This window comes from Chamaea fasciata, unplaced genomic scaffold (genome assembly GCF_029207755.1).
Source record: "Chamaea fasciata isolate MVZ Bird 193981 ecotype frontalis unplaced genomic scaffold, bChaFas1.0.hap1 SCAF_3, whole genome shotgun sequence".
Classification (NCBI taxonomy): Eukaryota; Metazoa; Chordata; class Aves; order Passeriformes; family Sylviidae; genus Chamaea; species Chamaea fasciata.
In genome coordinates, this window is record NW_027094088.1 from 63,650,640 (window position 1) to 63,668,126 (window position 17,487).

The following is a 17,487-nucleotide window of genomic DNA, read 5'->3' on the forward strand; positions in this document are numbered from 1 at the left end:
TTGGCAAATGAATTAAATTTGTGAAACATACGGAGCTCTGAGTGTACAGTCATTACTAATGGCTACTGCATAGAAATCTTTGGAAAATAGTATGTTTGATGTTTAATAATCCATGGTTTTTAAGTATTATTAGGAAATGTAGTAGGCAAAACCAGAAATTAATCTACTTATCTAGGTATTTACATAGACTAAGTTTTTGGTCACAATAATATAACTTATTATTTTATGACAGAAGTAAAAATAACATTTATTCTCTTTCAATATTTTGCCAAATCATCCAAATCTGCATTTGCTTAATATGGCTAACCAGACTGACATATATTTTGTGGCCCTGAACTAAAAAAAAAAAAAAAAAAAATTATAATTTTCTGCTGTCATAAAATTTCAGAGAAATACTTCTGTTCACCATAAGGCATGTCATGAAAAAAGTACTCCTGAAATCTTAAACTTAACATTTTCCTGTTAGCCAGCATAAATGTCCTTAGTGCAAAATCTGATCCCTAAATATATTAGAATTTATGTAAACTCTGCGAAATTCTTTTCGTAAGCAAGAACTAGTCCTGACAAAATTCTTCTGCAGCTAGGCTTACTTCCATGTCTATTGTTTCCTCGATCAGGAGGAAGATCAGTCCAGGAAAGAGCCCCTGGCAACTTCAATGGAAAGTAGAAATTAGGAGAACCGGTAAATTCAAGAAATATTTGCTTTTAAAATTATGTTTTATTTGTGTGTCTCAGCCAGTCCCAGCTTGTTTCAGGATGATTAGCAACAGTATTTTCCAGTGTGTTGGAGTAGACAATGATATTGTCTTTGTTATTCAATGCACAGTCAACCTTGTTGCAGCAAAGAGATTAACCTCAGAAAAACACAGGCACAACTTCTGGGAAAACTTATTGTAGTGCTCTCTTAGGACTTTTGTTTCTTGCATTGGATAGTGAAGGAAAAGAATTCAGGTGTAGAATGCCAATATTACACCCTAATGGGGACAGGATTTAGTGATGGAGTTGTCAGTGTTAGGTTAATGGGTGTACTCAGAGATCTCAGAATTCTTTTCCAACTTAAACAATTATATGATTCTAATAGTGTTTATCCATAGAAGACATTTCATCAGCAACACTAGTGGGACTATTTCCTTGAATAAAGTCTTCTCCAGTTTCTGATAGATGAAGATTCAGGTGTGTGTTTCAACTGCTTTCAAATATGGCTCTTAAAAAAAATTTTAAAAAATGGGACAAAATAATCTAATTATGCACTGAGAGTATTTTATCAAAAATCTACAGGCAGAAATGAGTTTCTTCTGCCTCCACTGCAAGAATAAAATAGCTTGCTGCATTATAGACTAGTAAGCAATTGTGTGAACACAAGTAAAAGCCAGGCTGAACCTGAGTGGATAAGTCTCACTGAGCAGAAAATGTGTTGCCTGAGATCTAAGTCTGCACTATATATGGTTACATAGCTTCTGTACATCTATAGTTGTCTTCAGCCTTTTGAGGCTGTCTCTTTCCAATGCCTTTCTGAGGAAAGACAAACTAGAAAAGATGGAGAACTGCACCATCAGACAGGGAATGTGGTAAAAATAACACTGGGGCAGTCCTCCTGCTCAACAAAGCCACTTAGTTCCTGAGTGGTGTAAAGCTAGCCCTCCTCTTTCAGGGAGTCAAGTGGCTCCTGCTCAAGCACTGTGATGCTTTTGAAGCAGATTCTCCACTCTGTGGCTGGCATGAATGTGAGTGCAGTTCTGCTCATGTCTGCCTTTTTGTAGTGGCATAAACACCTCCAGAGTCAAAGTCCTGAAGAGTCACTGTCTGGTCCCAAAGAGGCACTAGAGTAGCTAGGACAGGTTTCCTTTACACTGTCTCAGCCATGCATCTTACCTAAACTCTACAGAGCAAGACATGCAGTTGGGTGTGAGGGGTGGAAAACCAGAATACCAAATTCTGTGTGATATCCATGAGGCAGATAGAGGATCTGGATAAACTGGCTTCTGTATAATTGCTCCAAATCTGTTTCTACATCTGCATTCGTTTCCTTAATATCTTCTCACACTGCATTCCCATCCTTAAGTACAAGGTGCTTTATCTGGATGTTAAACAGTCTGGGAAATCATTGCAAAAAGAATTTGCAAAAGTAATCAGCCAAGTGTTTAGAAAAAAATGGCTCTGCTTATACACTCTTCTGTTCGAGCAAACGATTTTACTGTCAGGCATTTTCAAAAAGAAAAGTTAAAGCACAGACTAGTAGTCATTAACAGTGTGCAGAATACGAGTTCCAAAACAAAAACCTGAACCTAAGTGTAGATCCCAGCCAGTCAGAATGAAAGTGCTCTGTATGACTTATTTCTCCCACCTTACATAATCAAAACAACTCAACTTCTCTTTTGGAATACATAACAGTCAGAACACACTAATTGCAAGTAATTTGCAGCCTAAGAATTATTCAGGACAATTATATGGTAGAATTTCTAAAATCCATGTATTTGAGAAAGTATCTACTTTAGATTTTAAACTGGAAAAGTACAGGTGCTAAAAAAGATGTGGCACTGTACAAATAATCTCTCAGGTTTATATATTAGATTATATTCTCTTTTTAAGAAAGGCAAATAGAAATAATCAATGGAATATGCATTCAAGAGTATTCTGAAAAAGGATTCAAATCCGTGTTCTTCCTCATGTGGGTAATAGGCTTGATGCCAAGTGTCTTATTTTATAGGTAAATAATATATATTATAGTGTCAATTCATTTTCATTTTGACAATAAATTCCACACCAGCTAAACCCCTACTATTTTTTAAATTTTTTTTTTGGATGGAAAAAGACTTTGTTAAAATTTCCCAGTCAGTTCTAATTGTAAGTTTGTTTCTGGACAGGGAAAAAAGAAAGAGAGGACATATAACCATATTTATTGGGCAAATCACATGCTATATGCATCCTTCTGTTGGAAAAAAACAGATGTGGAATGACAGGTAGAGATATCCAAAATATCAGTCTTTGAGTTGGCAGCAGGATATTTATATTATAGTCCTGACTCTGTCACTGACTGATTCAGGTTTACTTTCCAATTCTTTGCATTTTTGAATTCCTTATGTGTCTTGTCCATTTAACTTATAAAAACTGGCAGAACAGCATTTTCTTAAGGTCTGTTTCTTTTCCATAGAACCTGGGACGCCCCACAGTATCAATACTGATATATTAACAACATCAGGCTCAGGGGACCTTCCAGCCTAGATCTGAGTAGGCAAATGTAGGAAGAGATGCTGTAGCAGTGGGAATATGAGCTTCCTGGGACAAGTTTTGAAGAGCCAATTCTAGGAAACCAGGCTGAGCTTCTTTCAGCACAACTCTCAGCCACTCATTTAAGTGCAACCCTCCTATTCATCTCCATTGTTCAGGGAGTTATCTGTCTCTTTGCAATAATTTAGAGCCTTGACACAAAAAAAAATGGGGTTTTTCTCATCCTCAGGAATTTTTCTAGTTAGAGACTGATACTGTTACTGTTTACAACCAAAAGAAATTCTTTGATGTCACAGAGGAATACCAGCATAAACTAAGGCCAATGAGATAAAATCAGCCTCCAGTGCAAAACATCAGACCTTTGAAACACTAGTAGCTGACAAGCTGGTTGTTGCTGGTAATTTTTTTTCCACTTGGCTGTATGGACTTTGGTCTTCAGGTGAAATTTGCCTCTCAAAACACTGAGTCTGGGAGATGTGATGTTAGCATCAAAGACAGCTGACTCTAGCACTGTGCCTAAAGAATTTATCAATGAATGTGTTGCATATATTGTTAAATGCTTAATTTATTATCGGTGTTAAAATGACACAAGGTATCTTCATAAAACTAGAAACAATCTTTCTGCAGTAATGTGTTAAGAGGCATGCATGTGTTTTATGAAACCTTTCATGCAGAAATGGGCTGTTAGATTATTACACCTAGTTTTATTTCTTCCTCTTTTTTTTTAATTTTTAGCCATTTAGGAAGACTTCTTTCCAACTTAAATTACCTGACTTATGCTTGATTTTGCTAAATTACTTTTCCCAAATGCTCAAGAGGAGAGTCTTTTGAATTAATGGATAAAACTAAACTCAATCCCACTCTGCAACTACATTAGTATGTTGTTAATTTGTATGTTGTAAATGCAATTATTTATGATTCATACAAACTGGCTTCCCACAGCCCTAGAGCCAGAATATGGTGGCATCATCTCTGCTGACAGTTTTTACTTTTTTTCCAGGCATAATTCTCCTTGAATTGGAGAAAAATTGTTCCTACTCATCAAGGAGTTACACTGCAAATTCAGGGAACTGTGTCCAGCCTGACAGAAGGAAAAGAGGCATTTATTTCTACCAGGACAAAGCACCTACATCCAAAACTGCAGTCTTCTAAATTCCTGCTCATTTTCTGCCACACCCTGGAAGCACCTAAACTCCGGAGGCGCCAGCTTTTCACATTAAAATTCTCCAGACTCCTGAAATTCTGCTGTGGGCATGTCCAGAAATGCCTCTCATGTCATGGCACCCAGTTAACTCTCACTCTGGCACCGTCAGATCCAATGAACTCAGCTTTCCTGCACCTGCACCCATCTTGCCCAAGGGGTAGAGCCGATGAACATTCCCAAAACACAGAGAGCTGCTGCTCTGCGAAGTGCAGCAGCAGCTGTTTCTGCTCTCCTGTGCTGCATACAAGAGCTCTGTGGTCAGGGCTTTTACCCTAGATGTGGGAAAGCTGGGGTTTACACCCTCCTGTGCCTGAGGAAATCAAAACCCACACCCTTGCCACAAGGCCGGGGCTGTTCTGGGTGAAAGTGCTCTCCACCCTGCCCTTTGAAACTCTTCCATCCTATAGGAGCAAATCACAGCTTCACAACGGCTGTGGAGAACATGAGCCAGCATGAACCTTTGAGGGGTTATGGCCCTCGTGGGAGGAGGCAAAGGAGGTTTCGATGCCCTTTCCTTCCCCTAAGGAGTTTCTGGGTATTGTGTTCTTGGTCAAATGTATAACTGGTCTTTTTGGAGCACATATGGGAGGGGTTTCTCCAGTGCTTCTTCATGGAATGATGAGGAGCATGGCAGCAGTGAGTTTAACCCAGTGCCTCTGTCACCTCTCCTCAGTGGAAACTGCCCCTGGAGCTTCTGAGCACCACTGCCTCTCCTCCTGGCTGGCTCTCACAAGGCCTCATGAAGGCGGAGTTTCCTCAACTCTTCTCCCAAGAGAAGCAAAAGAACACCATCATCAAACAGTGACCAAGCATTCCAGCGCAGCATTTCTAGTACATATGACATCCATCATGCTCCATGTCCCAATTGCCCTGCAGTCCCACACTGCCACAGCTGCAGCCACCCCCCTGGAGACCACGAAGCACCCCACAGCAACATGGACACTGCTTGTTCTCATCTCCCATGACCCAGGACCTCTGCCCCTTGCAGCTTGCTGAAGCTATTGTCTGCATGACAAATTGCTTGAGGAAAGTCTTGAACTAGATTTCTTCTTTCATGGGTTTTGGAGAACAAGTTGCATATTTCTTTGTAATATGCATTTATCTCTGTTACAGCCCCTCCAGCCCAGAACTACCCAGTTTCTGCTAGCAGCCATTGTTTCCCAGGAAAATTTTCATGAAGTGGTAGCAGCCTCTGGGACCCCAGCTCACAATGAGGTTTTTGCCTGGACTTGGTGGAAGTCTCCAGTGACTCACTAGTTTCTAGTAATGAAGACATATGTGACACTCAAGTGCTCTTCAGTTTGTGTCCATTTTCATGGGATGGCTCGTATTCCTTGTCCCGTAAAGCCAAACCACCCTCACTTCATAACCTTGAGTGAGTCCTTTGGCTCCCCAAGCACATTGTTCAAAGATTAATTCTTGATCTTCAGTGTGCTTCTTTGACTTCCTTAGGCATATTTCCAGTGAAAGTAAAACTTGCTACATCAATGTCTGTATATCCGAGCAATCCACAGTGCATTTTGCCTCTTTCGTCTGCTGCTGAACCCCACATGGGGATACAGGTTTGACAAAAGACATGGGGTCTGAGCACTTACAAGTTATCTGCCAGCTGATTTCTATGGAGAAATACATGACACACAATACATATATATCATTGCCAACATTCTCTTCAGAAGCACATTTGGGATGTGCCAAAGCAACAGAAAATTTCATTAAGGCAAGTTAACTGACACACAGAAACAGGTAGGAAAGAAGTCTTCATACTGTCCCCACCCAGAGAAATAATTTTTACAGGACTGGTGACAGAGCTGGGGTTGGTACTTGAGAGGGCAAGCACTGCACGAACAGGTTTACAAGTGCGTCCTGGGCAGTTTACCAGGTGAGGACAATGGCTGGACCTGGCTGGAGGCAATCATTCATAGCTACCTCAGGAGCTCTTCTGGGTATATTACTAATGCTTGGGATCCATACCCACCCCATAAATAACTATGTAACACAATTTGTGGAATTAATTTTGATTTGGTCATTTGGAAGGGACATGTTCATCTAATTTTAACCCTTTTCCCTATGAAGAAACTGCAATGCTGTCTCTTCAACTTCAGTATTCTCTGAGTACAACAGTCATACATGTTTTGTTTTTCCTCTGGTTTGAAGAATTCATGACTTTTTTTTCTGCTATGGAAGTTGACTACACTATGAGCACTTCCAAATATTCCCCCTGACAAGGATAAATCAGCCTGTGCTGAGCTCAGGGCTGCTATGGCCAGGTTGCTGCCAATATCAAAGCCCGTTTAAAAGTAGCTGAGGGATCCTAGTGCTGCTCTACAGATAAAAATGTTCCACATTTCATTACCAAAGTTTTATACTAACTTCCTCTATGTGACTGAACTGAAACTTTTTCTAAATGCTTAATGCTGCAGAACCAACTATTGTTGAAATGAGACTATATACTGCATATCTTCTGAGCTGGCAGGTGCTACTGGCATGTACAGTGAACTATTGTTTACTCCTCCTCCAGCGATCCTTTGCACTTCTAGAGCATTTCAGCTCGGGCAGGGCTTCTATCAGCTCCAGCAGTCTGCAGCTCCTCTTGCTTTACTCCTAGTGCCCTGTATAGTTGAGTAACCCCTCAGAGCTGAGGACCATGACCAGCCTGTTTCTAGATGTCCAGCCCTGCACAGCACAGTCCTTGCAGGACCCACTAAGGGGAAGAAGTTAGCCTGAAAGAGCCCAGGCCTGTGGCTGGTATGAAGCATGAAGCTTTTGCTCCTTGATACACTACTCAGCTCTGCTTTTGTTATTTTTATGCATTGAACACCTGCACACCTCAATTTTGAGGGCCTTTCTGATACCTAGATATAACAATAAAAGCAGTAAATGGCTTTTTCAGTCGAAAGGAAAATCTCCCCACAAAGAAAGTGTCAAAGAGCCCATTGTTTTCAATTGTCTCTACTGCCTAGAAAATATTTTTTGGCATCATATTCTGGGCTGCTTAGAAAGCAGTGAGGCAAGGAGGTTGAGGGAGGTGATTTTCCCTCTCTATTCTGCTCCTGTGTGACCCCACCTGAGTACTTCATCCAGTTCTGGGGCTTCCAGCATAGAAAGAATGTGGACCTACTGGAGCAAGTAGAGGAGGGACATGAGATGATCAGAGGGCTGGAACACCTCTCCTATGGAGAAAGGGTGAGAGGGCTGAGGGTGCTCAGCCTGGAGAGGAGAAGGCTCTGGGGTTATTTTATTGTGGCTTTTCAGTACATAAGGATGGCTTATAGGAAACAGTTTTTACCAAAGTTGTACTTAGAGGACAAGAGTTAGGTTAAGCAGGAAGAAGGCGGTTTACATTGAACATAAAGAGGAAATTCTATACAGTGAGGGTGGTGAGACACTGAAACAGGCAGTCCAGAGAAGCTGTGGATGCCTCATCCCTGAAAGTGTTCAAGTCCGGTTGGACAGGATTTTGAGCAACCTGGTCTGGTGAAAGGTGTCCTTGCCTATGGCTGGTTGGAACTAGGTGATCTTTAAATGTCCCTTCCAGTCCAAACCATTATGTGATTCCATGTTTCTTTCATTCTACGAAGAAAGTGTGCCAGCTGAACTGATGGGAAAGTGGTACTTTGTAAGGCTTTAAACTAGGTTTGTTGTTATTCTATTTGTTTTGACATTAAGTAGCTCTTATAAAACTGAACCACAATCTAGCTTTGGTAGTGACAGATTAAACTCACTGCCCCTTTTCTTCATGTAAGGTTACAGACCAACTGATTTATGTAACATCCTTCATAATATCCTTGAGAAGTGGATTTTGATGATTAAGGTAGGAAAAGACCCCTCATATCATCAAGTGCAACATTTGGAAGCTCTGTGTAGAACCATCTAGAAGGGCTGCATGAATGTTAGATCATACAGAAATGAGGTGCTGTGTGCCTTTAATTTTAGGAGACACTACATTTGCATGAGAAAGAGCACACTAGTAATGACATCTGAAAAAAAAAAAACTTCAGCTAAGGAATGATAATTTTGCTTTTCAAAATAATTCAATTTTCATGAAATTTCCATCAGAAATTATTGTATCTGGTCCTTTCAACAGAGCTGTTTTCCCTTCAGAACACTGTAGAACATGTGTTACCTGAAATAGCAGCAGATACTTCGGTGCAGGAAGTTAAGCAAGCCAAAACTAAAAACACTATTAAAGTGCGATGACTTAGATCAGTTTAGAGTACAGACTACCAGTTGTATAAAAGTACTCTAGGTAAAAGATAAAGTGGCAAAAACGTGACCTTCTTTTATGAATGAATTAATCTGTGATAACTATTAATGGAGGCAGAAGGATCTTCAGATACAAGTTAAGATCTACAGCAGCTTTAGAGTATGATGTACATTTTACACAACAACCTGTCCTGATATGATTGATTTTTGACTTTTTCCAGTGCAGCAGACTCAGACCTTCTATGCATGCTGCACATAAAAGAACATAGATGAAGCATTTCGTGCCTATTTTCACAAAATATATATTTACAACAGCAGAATGAATTTGTGGATAGCCCCTGTTTTATCCTGCAAGAATTCACAAGTATTATAAAAGGAAGGTTTATTTAAGTGTCGGCTTTAATCCCAGCTTCTTTCCGAAGCTACACACAAATGTTGGCTCCAAGAAAGCACAGGCTGCCAGCTTAGGTCCTGGAGTGAAATCCTTACCACCATATATCTTCAGATGAGAGTCAGGTACTTCTTACAGAAATCCAAAACTATCAACATGCTAAGCTTGGACCTGCCTGAGATCAGTAGGCTCAGCAGGCAGCTGCCGAATCCTACTTTTTAGGGAGCGCTAAGGGCAGGGTAAGAGAGCTACAGGAGGCAATCTCTGTCATTGCTTCTCTCCCAGCCTGGAGAAAGCCAGGAGGTGAAACTCCTTCAAAAAATCAAACAGTTCTCCTTGCAACTATCTTTAAGAAAAGAACTTCTCATCACACTGATTTCTTACTTGTTGGGGGTTTTTTGGCTGGGTTCATTTTTGTGTGGGGGTGGGGGAGGGGGTGTTTTGGTTTTTTTGCTCAAATATGCAATCTCAAAGGGAAAAGAATAGAATTAATTTCCCGTCTTTGCTTGAAGGGTTCAAACCCACGACCCTCAGAAGAGCAGCCTGCATATCAGGCTATGAGATAGGACTAAAGCTTCCCACGCACGTTCCCCACTGAAAATGAGCTGCAGCACGGCAAAAAATTCAGGAGGCACTAACTTGGAGATGCTCGCTCCTGTCAAGACTGGGACAGCTCTGGACATGTATGGAGAAAGTCCATGCTCTGCTTTGTAGAAGTACAGCCCCAGGGGCCCAAGAGAGGGTAAAATTAAAAGTGGCATTTAAAGGGGGAAAAGTTCAACCAGGATTTTGCAGCTGAAAGGACCACAACTCCGTATTTTCATGCTTGTTCTGGATGGTGCTTCCACACGTCTCAGCTGCAGCACTGGCACTTGAACTCTGAGACACACAACCTTTCACTGTGGTACAGTGCCAGCAGAAAGCATCTGCTAACTACCCTTTACTCCTCTGCCCTGTCTTTGCTTTTCTGACCTTGTGTCTTTGAAAAAGGGCTCCCCCCTTACTCTCTCTCTTCTACCTTTGGACCATAGTATGTCTTCATGCTGATACTATAATGTGAATAATAAAGTGAAATTCAGGCCCTTCTTGTGCTGCTGAGGTCAGTGAAGCTGAATCTATTTGCAGCAGCTGAGAAACTGCACAAATCTATTGGTTTTCCTTCTTTCCTTGAGAAAACTGAACCCTTCATTTTCTGTTGCATGAAAAGGCACCACATAATGATTATTTTGGTGGATCATTTCCCATCCGCTCTTGGTTGCCCTTTTTATCTGAGGTTTTACTGAAGTCTGGACAAAATCTGTTTAACATGCCATATTTGTCTGTGAACTGCATCCTGACAAAAAAAAAGGAAAAAAATCATGACTTTTTATTTAACAAAAGATTTCTCAGGTATGTCTTGGAAAGGAATAGGAAATGGATTCCAGGACCATCAAAGCACTGTGTCTGTGTAAACTTACATAGGATATTTCATCAGGGTTTGATAGCTTTTTATTTTTAACTTGATATCTAAAGGAAACTACAATAAATACAAGATGATGAACTTTTTTGAATGTCTGTCTCCCTGAGAAACAGAGGCACATATGTTGAAATAAATTAGTTTCTAGCTTTGGTTTGTGTGTCAAAATGGCTGTATTACTTCTACTGCACATAGTATATTAGAAGTCTAATCAGTCTTTGCCCAGCACAATGATTCAGAAATCTATCCCTGCTCATAAAGTACTTAAGTGTGTGCTTCTACAAACCTAAATAAATTCTGCCCTAGTTTTCAAGCGAGAGGCCATATTTCCCAGAAAATGATGTGGTAAGATCTCATACCTAGTTTATACTTCTTTAGAACAGCTTTAAATCATGTCACAGTAAAATATCAGATCCAGCAACCCAGAGACCTGAACAGTCTGCCCTATTTACATAGACTGGGTGATAGTGCTGACATTTTAATCACTCCTAAAATTTGTCTTAGCAGATATCCTAATGCTCATTATTTTTACAGTCACTTATGGCTACTGTTTATCCTAGAATTTGAAATCCACCTCCTAAGCAGTCCAGGCACACAAAATTTCAGTTCTCTACTCCTCTTTCCTCCATCCCCTTTCCTTCATCCTCTGAATACTTAATGTGTTCACAAAAATGAAATGTTTGGAGCGTACCAGAAGCTTAACAAGAAGCATTAATGATGCAGAAGCTCCTAAACTCTTTCATTAATGGACCTTTCCCTACGAAATTCATTTTAATCAGTGTTTGTGATGAAAATTTGCATATGGGTAACCTGCATTCTCCAAGCATCCCTTTCGATATTTAAGCTAATACAACACTTAACAAGTACACTTAAACATTGAAATCTACTGTTGACTGCCAGACACATAAAGCTCTACTAAACTGCAAAAACAAACTGCCCTTTTGCACTTTTTTGTACCTGTCATGCCACTTAAATAAAAGGCCACTAGCTGAAGGAGGTATTGCAGAACACCAGGAAAATTAGCAAGTCTGAACAACTGAGGAAAATAAACATTACCAGTTTTGCCCATAAGATCACTCTCCCAGCAGATTTACTTGTACTTTAATTGCTAACAGGAACGCTTGAATGCAATAAAAAGTTTCTGAGTTGAACAGCAATAATTAATGAAGAGCTCGATGTCGGGATCTTCAAACAAACTCTACCTTGATTTTCATACTGACTGATTCTACAGGGAGAGTAGACCATAGCTGAGCCTTTCAGAATCATTTTACAGATCACGTAAAATATTGTTCCAAGATGAAAGGCAGACAATGTGCCTTATACGATGAGAAAAACACCTCGATAAAAATAAATTAGATGAAGCTCCACTGGAATTTTGAATGCACCGAACTTGTGTCAGATGATCCAGGGAGAGCTTTTCAGTCTAAATACCTCAGAGCATACAAAGTCTTATGATGCATTTTCTCCACTCATATGTTTATCTGATGGATCCAGACCTAAATTTAAAAACATGAATTTTCTCCTGGTTTTATTTTTATGTATTTATTTTACATTTAAAACTGATCCCAGCCTCTTAAACTTCTTGTTCTATAGGGGTTCTTGTCAAATTTCCACATCAACATAGCTCTCCTGTTTTATGCGGGGTAGGATTGTGACATTTGTAAACTATAATCAAATGAGATTTTTTTTTAATCCTAAAACAATGCACTGTTTTTAAACAGGACATTTTCATGAAGCTATGAATAACTCTGCCTCACACAGATTTTGAAAGAAAATATATCATTATCTCCATCAAAGGTCAACCACAGATTATAACCCTCTTTTTGCTTGTTATGAAGAATGCCTTTCTGTAGGCAATGATAAGATGTAGCAAGAAATGTGTGAGAACAGAATCTTAGGCAGAATACATCATTTATGTCCAAGATCTTTCCATTGTTTTGTGATGTGTTAGTTGGCCAATACTGAAAAACTACACTTCAAATTTGTTCACTTCTACCCTTTTCCTTTCAAAGGTATCTAGCGGGGGCATTATGCATTAATTAAAGATGATGGATGCTGATCCTTAGTTTCTGTGACTCCCAAGGCACTCAGAAAATAATTGCCAAGTGAAGGCTGTTACAAGTACTGATTGAAAAACAGTCCAAGACAAGAAAATCTGAGAACCAGCCACATCAGTTTGGGATCTGCAGGACCCAGTTACAGAGCAGGACTGCTGAAACCCGTGTAGGTTTAGAATCCAACTGTAACTTGTAACATTGCTTAAGAAAGAAAACCATCTCTAGGCTGGTCACACTCTGCAGAACAGAAGAAAAAACACATGGCAAAAATTTGGAACATGCAATGATTTGCTCCCATTGTAGCAAAGTACAGCTTGGAAAGCTCCAAGGAGCAACTAGCCAGACTGGAACTGGGTAAGCTGGAGGAGACATTAGCTGAAGTGCTCTGTTACCAGACCTTAGCTCATCACATGTAATAGCCAAGTGTTGCCTCAGACAGCCTAACCCCCACTTCACATTTTGTAACTTCTTTCTGCAGGGCCATAGGATGAAGCTTACCTACAGTAGCCAGTGGCCATGTGGGAGTACATGGAACCGTGGAGCTATGGAACAAGCAGCTGAAGGAACATTTTGGTTGGATCCACAGAAGCAGAGGTCCACAAACATGTGCCTTGTGTTTCAGACCACACAGGAGAGACTCACTCTCTAGTTGAGAAGCAGAGGGGAGTGTTAGGATTCTGAATGTTCTATTTTATTAGAGCAGGTATTATTGAACTTTTAAGTTTTCAGAGCAGGGGACACGTTAAACAAAAGTTTTTGAAAACAAATGCAATCTTTTACACATAAACCTGTATAAGATACACACCAAATTCTTCAGATTGCACTTTTTTTCCTATGAATTAGTGTCTCTTCACATATTATACAAGAAAGTAGCACGTAAGTCTAATATTCTGACTTTACTAGCTCTAAAATAATTTTGATTTGTTAAAAAAATTGAGAAAAGAAGAAGAAGAAGAAGAAGAAGAAGAAGAAGAAGAAAGAAGAAGAAAATAAAATTGTGTCAATTAGCTGAACAGTTTATTCTTATGACACTTTATAAGGTAGCTCTTAAGCAGATGAAGAAATAAGTGCAGAGTTCTTACATGGGCAGAGCTCACCAGAGTAGGGAAAATCCCACAAAAAAGAAAAAAGAATCACTTTTTTATCACCAAAAGCAGTATTATGCAGCAGCCACTTAGCACTGTAGACAAAAGCTAGGGTCCTGCTGTAGAGCATGGCTTGGCAGAGACTTTGATTTACTGGCTTGAAAATAAAGCCTCAGTTTGCCCTCTTTACTTCATTTCTCCTGCTTCATTATATCTTACAATTCCAGTACTATTATTTATTGATAGATTGCCCTGTAAGAAGGATCCCCAGCCCAGAGGGGAAAACACTTCTTAGTGTTTAGCTTTTCTATAGGTGTATGGGGGTGTTTGGAGAGGGAAGGATGGCACTGTGGAGTGCCTCAACCTACAGTGACATTAGTAAGACTGATGGTGTTTCTCCCACTAGAAAGAAATGCATTTGTTAAAAAAGGGGCGGGGGGGAAAAGAGTAACTTATCATTGGCTGGAGAGAGGCTGAGCCAGTAACAGCGCCATGGCGTGATTGATTTGTTTGTTCTATTCCAGCCTGTGCAATATCAATGAGTTGAGAACATCCAGATGAAGGGAGGAAGATTAAGTAATACTGATTGGATTTCTCCACACTTTGGTTTGGTTTTGTTTGGTTTTTTTTTTTCTCTCCCCAAAAAAACATTTTCTTTGGAATAAGACACATTTGTCAGATTATACAAAAGGGGATACATTTTCCTGATAAAGTGCATGTTCTGGTGGTTAAATGAGACTTGTAATGGGGATTTTCTGTTCAGTTCTCAGAGATTTGTCACATTAGGCCACATTCAGCTGTGGCTATCATAGCAGCTGCCTCTAACTTCAATGAGAGTTGTATCTGTTTAACCTAGGTGTGCTCTTTCTGTTTGGGAATGACACAGATATTAATCAGTGACTCTCAAAAGTGTGTTTACTAAGATAATGTTTACTCACATCTCTGAGCATTCTCAGGTGCTGCTGGAACACCTAACATTTTTATCATTTACCATTAAATTATTACCAGCAGTCCAAAAGACCCACCTGGCACCAGATATTTCTTTGTTCTGTTTTATTAGAGGTCCATACTTATGATTCATTACAAAAATGCATTTTTCCCATGTGTCTAGGTTCCTTCTCCTCTAAGCTAGCAGGGTACTAGGGAGACTTTGTTCCTCTAGCCTTAAAAAAAGGAAGGATTATATATGTTCATAGATAATAAACAATTTTTGGGAAATTTTTTGGTAATGAACAATTTTCAGGCAACTCAACTCATCTTTCTGTCTTCATGCTGACTTAGGCCTGCCCAGCTGTGGACCATGAGCAGCAACTCAGGTTTTTCAATACATCCATTTTCATCAGAGCTTTGTTTAAAGAAGATGAATTTGTGCTTTTATTGCATTTCATCTTAATCTCCACCAGAGTGCAAAAAAGTCTAGTTTCATCACATTTCCCTTATAGTATTCTTTCCTTTATGTCTATAATGTGTTGATCTGTAGGTATATATGCATGTGAAAGTAAAGGGTGTCCAGTCTGAGGGTAACAGTGCCAGTGAAGCCCTGGATTCCTCATTTTTTGGGTATCAAGATATCCTGCTACCCCAAGCTATTCCTGAGCTGTCGGTATGTAGCTTTTAGGCTTTATTCTCTCTGTACCTCTGCCACTTTTACAATTATTTCAGAGAATTGACTCAAGCTTACTCTGCACCAGGTAATTCAATAATGGGAGACAAAACAGATTGAAGTTACTCAGTGCTCATTTTGAGATGCTTCTACTGTCATTCCCCAGCTTTCACTCAAACTGCTTGATTTTGTGGAGAATAGAGATTACCATCTGAGGGCAGCTCTGCTAACATTTTCCATTACATGAAGCTGTGGAGAAAATTGCAATCCCGTGAAATAGAAAAGAAAAAACAAAGCCATCCTACAAATCTGTGTTCAAGGACTTTGAACTGTTTACTCCAGTCTTTAGAGCATTATCTTGCTAGGAAAGTGAAAATTCAATAATATGGACAAGGTCATGGGAAACGTAAGTCTTATTTTGGAGGCACTCACTCAACACAATCATTTAAGTACTACTCTTATTCAGCAAAACACTGGTGTTTACCTATTCTTATCATCTTCTTAACAAGCAGGCTGGAGAAAACATCCATGCCACAGAACATTCCACTGAAGTTAGCACCCATGCATGAGTATTTCTGAACTGAGCCGAACTCAGAAATGGACATTTTAATCCCACAGCAATGTCTTGAAAAGACTTACAATTAAAATTTTTTATTCATTCACCTAAAAGAGACTCAGCTATCCTCATAGTGTACAGAATAAGAAAACAGTTTATATTAACAAGGAATTCTAATTTTCTCAGTGCACTGAGTGCTGAGAATAAGTTCCTGCCTGGAACAGGTCACATTGTTTGAGTATTACTGAGTTTCTGGCCAAACCCAGCTAACCTTAGAGCTACCAAGCCTTCCCTGGGGTGGCAGGTTTGGATGATCTCTGCTCAACAGCTCTGATGTAACCTTAGTAATCGTGACAGCTGAGCTATATAACCTATCAGCACATCCTCTATCTTTTGAGAGCAGGAAGGAAGGTTTTGGAAAAGCAGGTGTCTAACAAATCAGCCTCCCATACCTTACTTCTGGCCTTTTCTCCAAGTAATCACTCCAGATGAAAACTTCATAAAGCACACATCAGCAAGAAATAATTCAAGAAATAGAATAGAAACATGTAAAGCACTTCAAATTAATTCCAAAAAAAGTACATAGATCAATGAACACAGAAACTGATACCAGCCTCTTCTTTACACAAATCCCATTAAATCTTTGCATATTGCTTCCTTAAGAGCACTAAACACTGTGCAAACATAACTCATTTTGGAAAGTGGTTAACCAGTTTATCTACTTCTTAAAAGATATTAAATGAAGAGTAACAATGACAGCATTTATACTGATTGAAAATGTAGCCTTGTCTACAGACTACAATCAATTTTCTTTGGCAACAAGGAACCTACCTTTCTCAGTCCTTTCCATGCCCACCCGGCGTGAGGGGAAGCATGGATGGCTGCTTGTGTTGCTCTTACCTCCTCATTGCGTATGTCAGATTGCTCCTGCAACTCCACAGACTCCTTCACTCCAGAAAAAAGTCCAGACTGGCAATCTACTGAAAAAATAGTGAGTTTTGTGCTTTTAAAAACTTTTGCCTTATTTTGAATTTATTTTTTAACAGCTTTCTCTGAATATAAAATGCAACATTAGGTGTGTAAATATCAGTCTTAGTTGTTTTTTCCTCATCAAGACTGTTATCAGTAATGAAGTAACACACAACATCATTAGACATAAGTCCCAGTATAGTCTAGGTGAAAATCTGCAGAATCATCCTCCTGCGCTTTGCACAGGTCCCACTTGCTGCAAATGTGATGTCGTAGCAATGCAGTTGTCTTGCCACTGCCAGTACTTGAATAACAGATGCTCATTAAAGGGAGACTGAAGGCCATCACTATAGAAACAGTTAATTAGGGAACATCAGCCTCAGTTAAGGATAACCACTCTGGCCAGAGGCTTATAAACACTTGGAAATCAAAACCACTTATGGAGTAGGTAAATTTATCGATTTTGCTAGTTATTTTCATTACTTTTTCCCTCTAGAGATTCTTATCCTGATGTAAGCTCAGCAATTTCGAAATATAAAAAAAAAGTATTTAAAACACTGTAAAGACAATACTAGATCCTCCTCCAAGCTAATCTGCCAGTACAAGAGAAATGGCACCTCACATAACACAGTATAAAGCAAGTAAAGTTAAAAAAAGTCCTGCAGCTGCACAAGTTTGAATTAGATCATCATAAATCTAGTGTGTGACCCCTTGAGGCCACCTCACAGCGCTTCC

The 17,487-nt window shown here is 39.6% G+C and overlaps 1 long non-coding RNA gene across 1 annotated transcript in view; it reads right to left on the bottom strand.

Annotated features, from left to right (window-relative positions):
* The window catches only part of LOC136287756 (uncharacterized), a 28,465-nt gene extending 11,477 nt beyond the window's left edge, over positions 1-16,988 (bottom strand). Inside the window, exons 1-2 of the long non-coding RNA XR_010720304.1 lie at positions 16,684-16,988; positions 13,038-13,184 (exon numbers count right to left, since the gene is read on the bottom strand). This is a non-coding gene — a long non-coding RNA (uncharacterized lncRNA). The remainder of the gene's footprint in view (positions 1-13,037; positions 13,185-16,683) is intronic.
* Between the last annotated feature and the right edge of the window lie 499 nt (positions 16,989-17,487).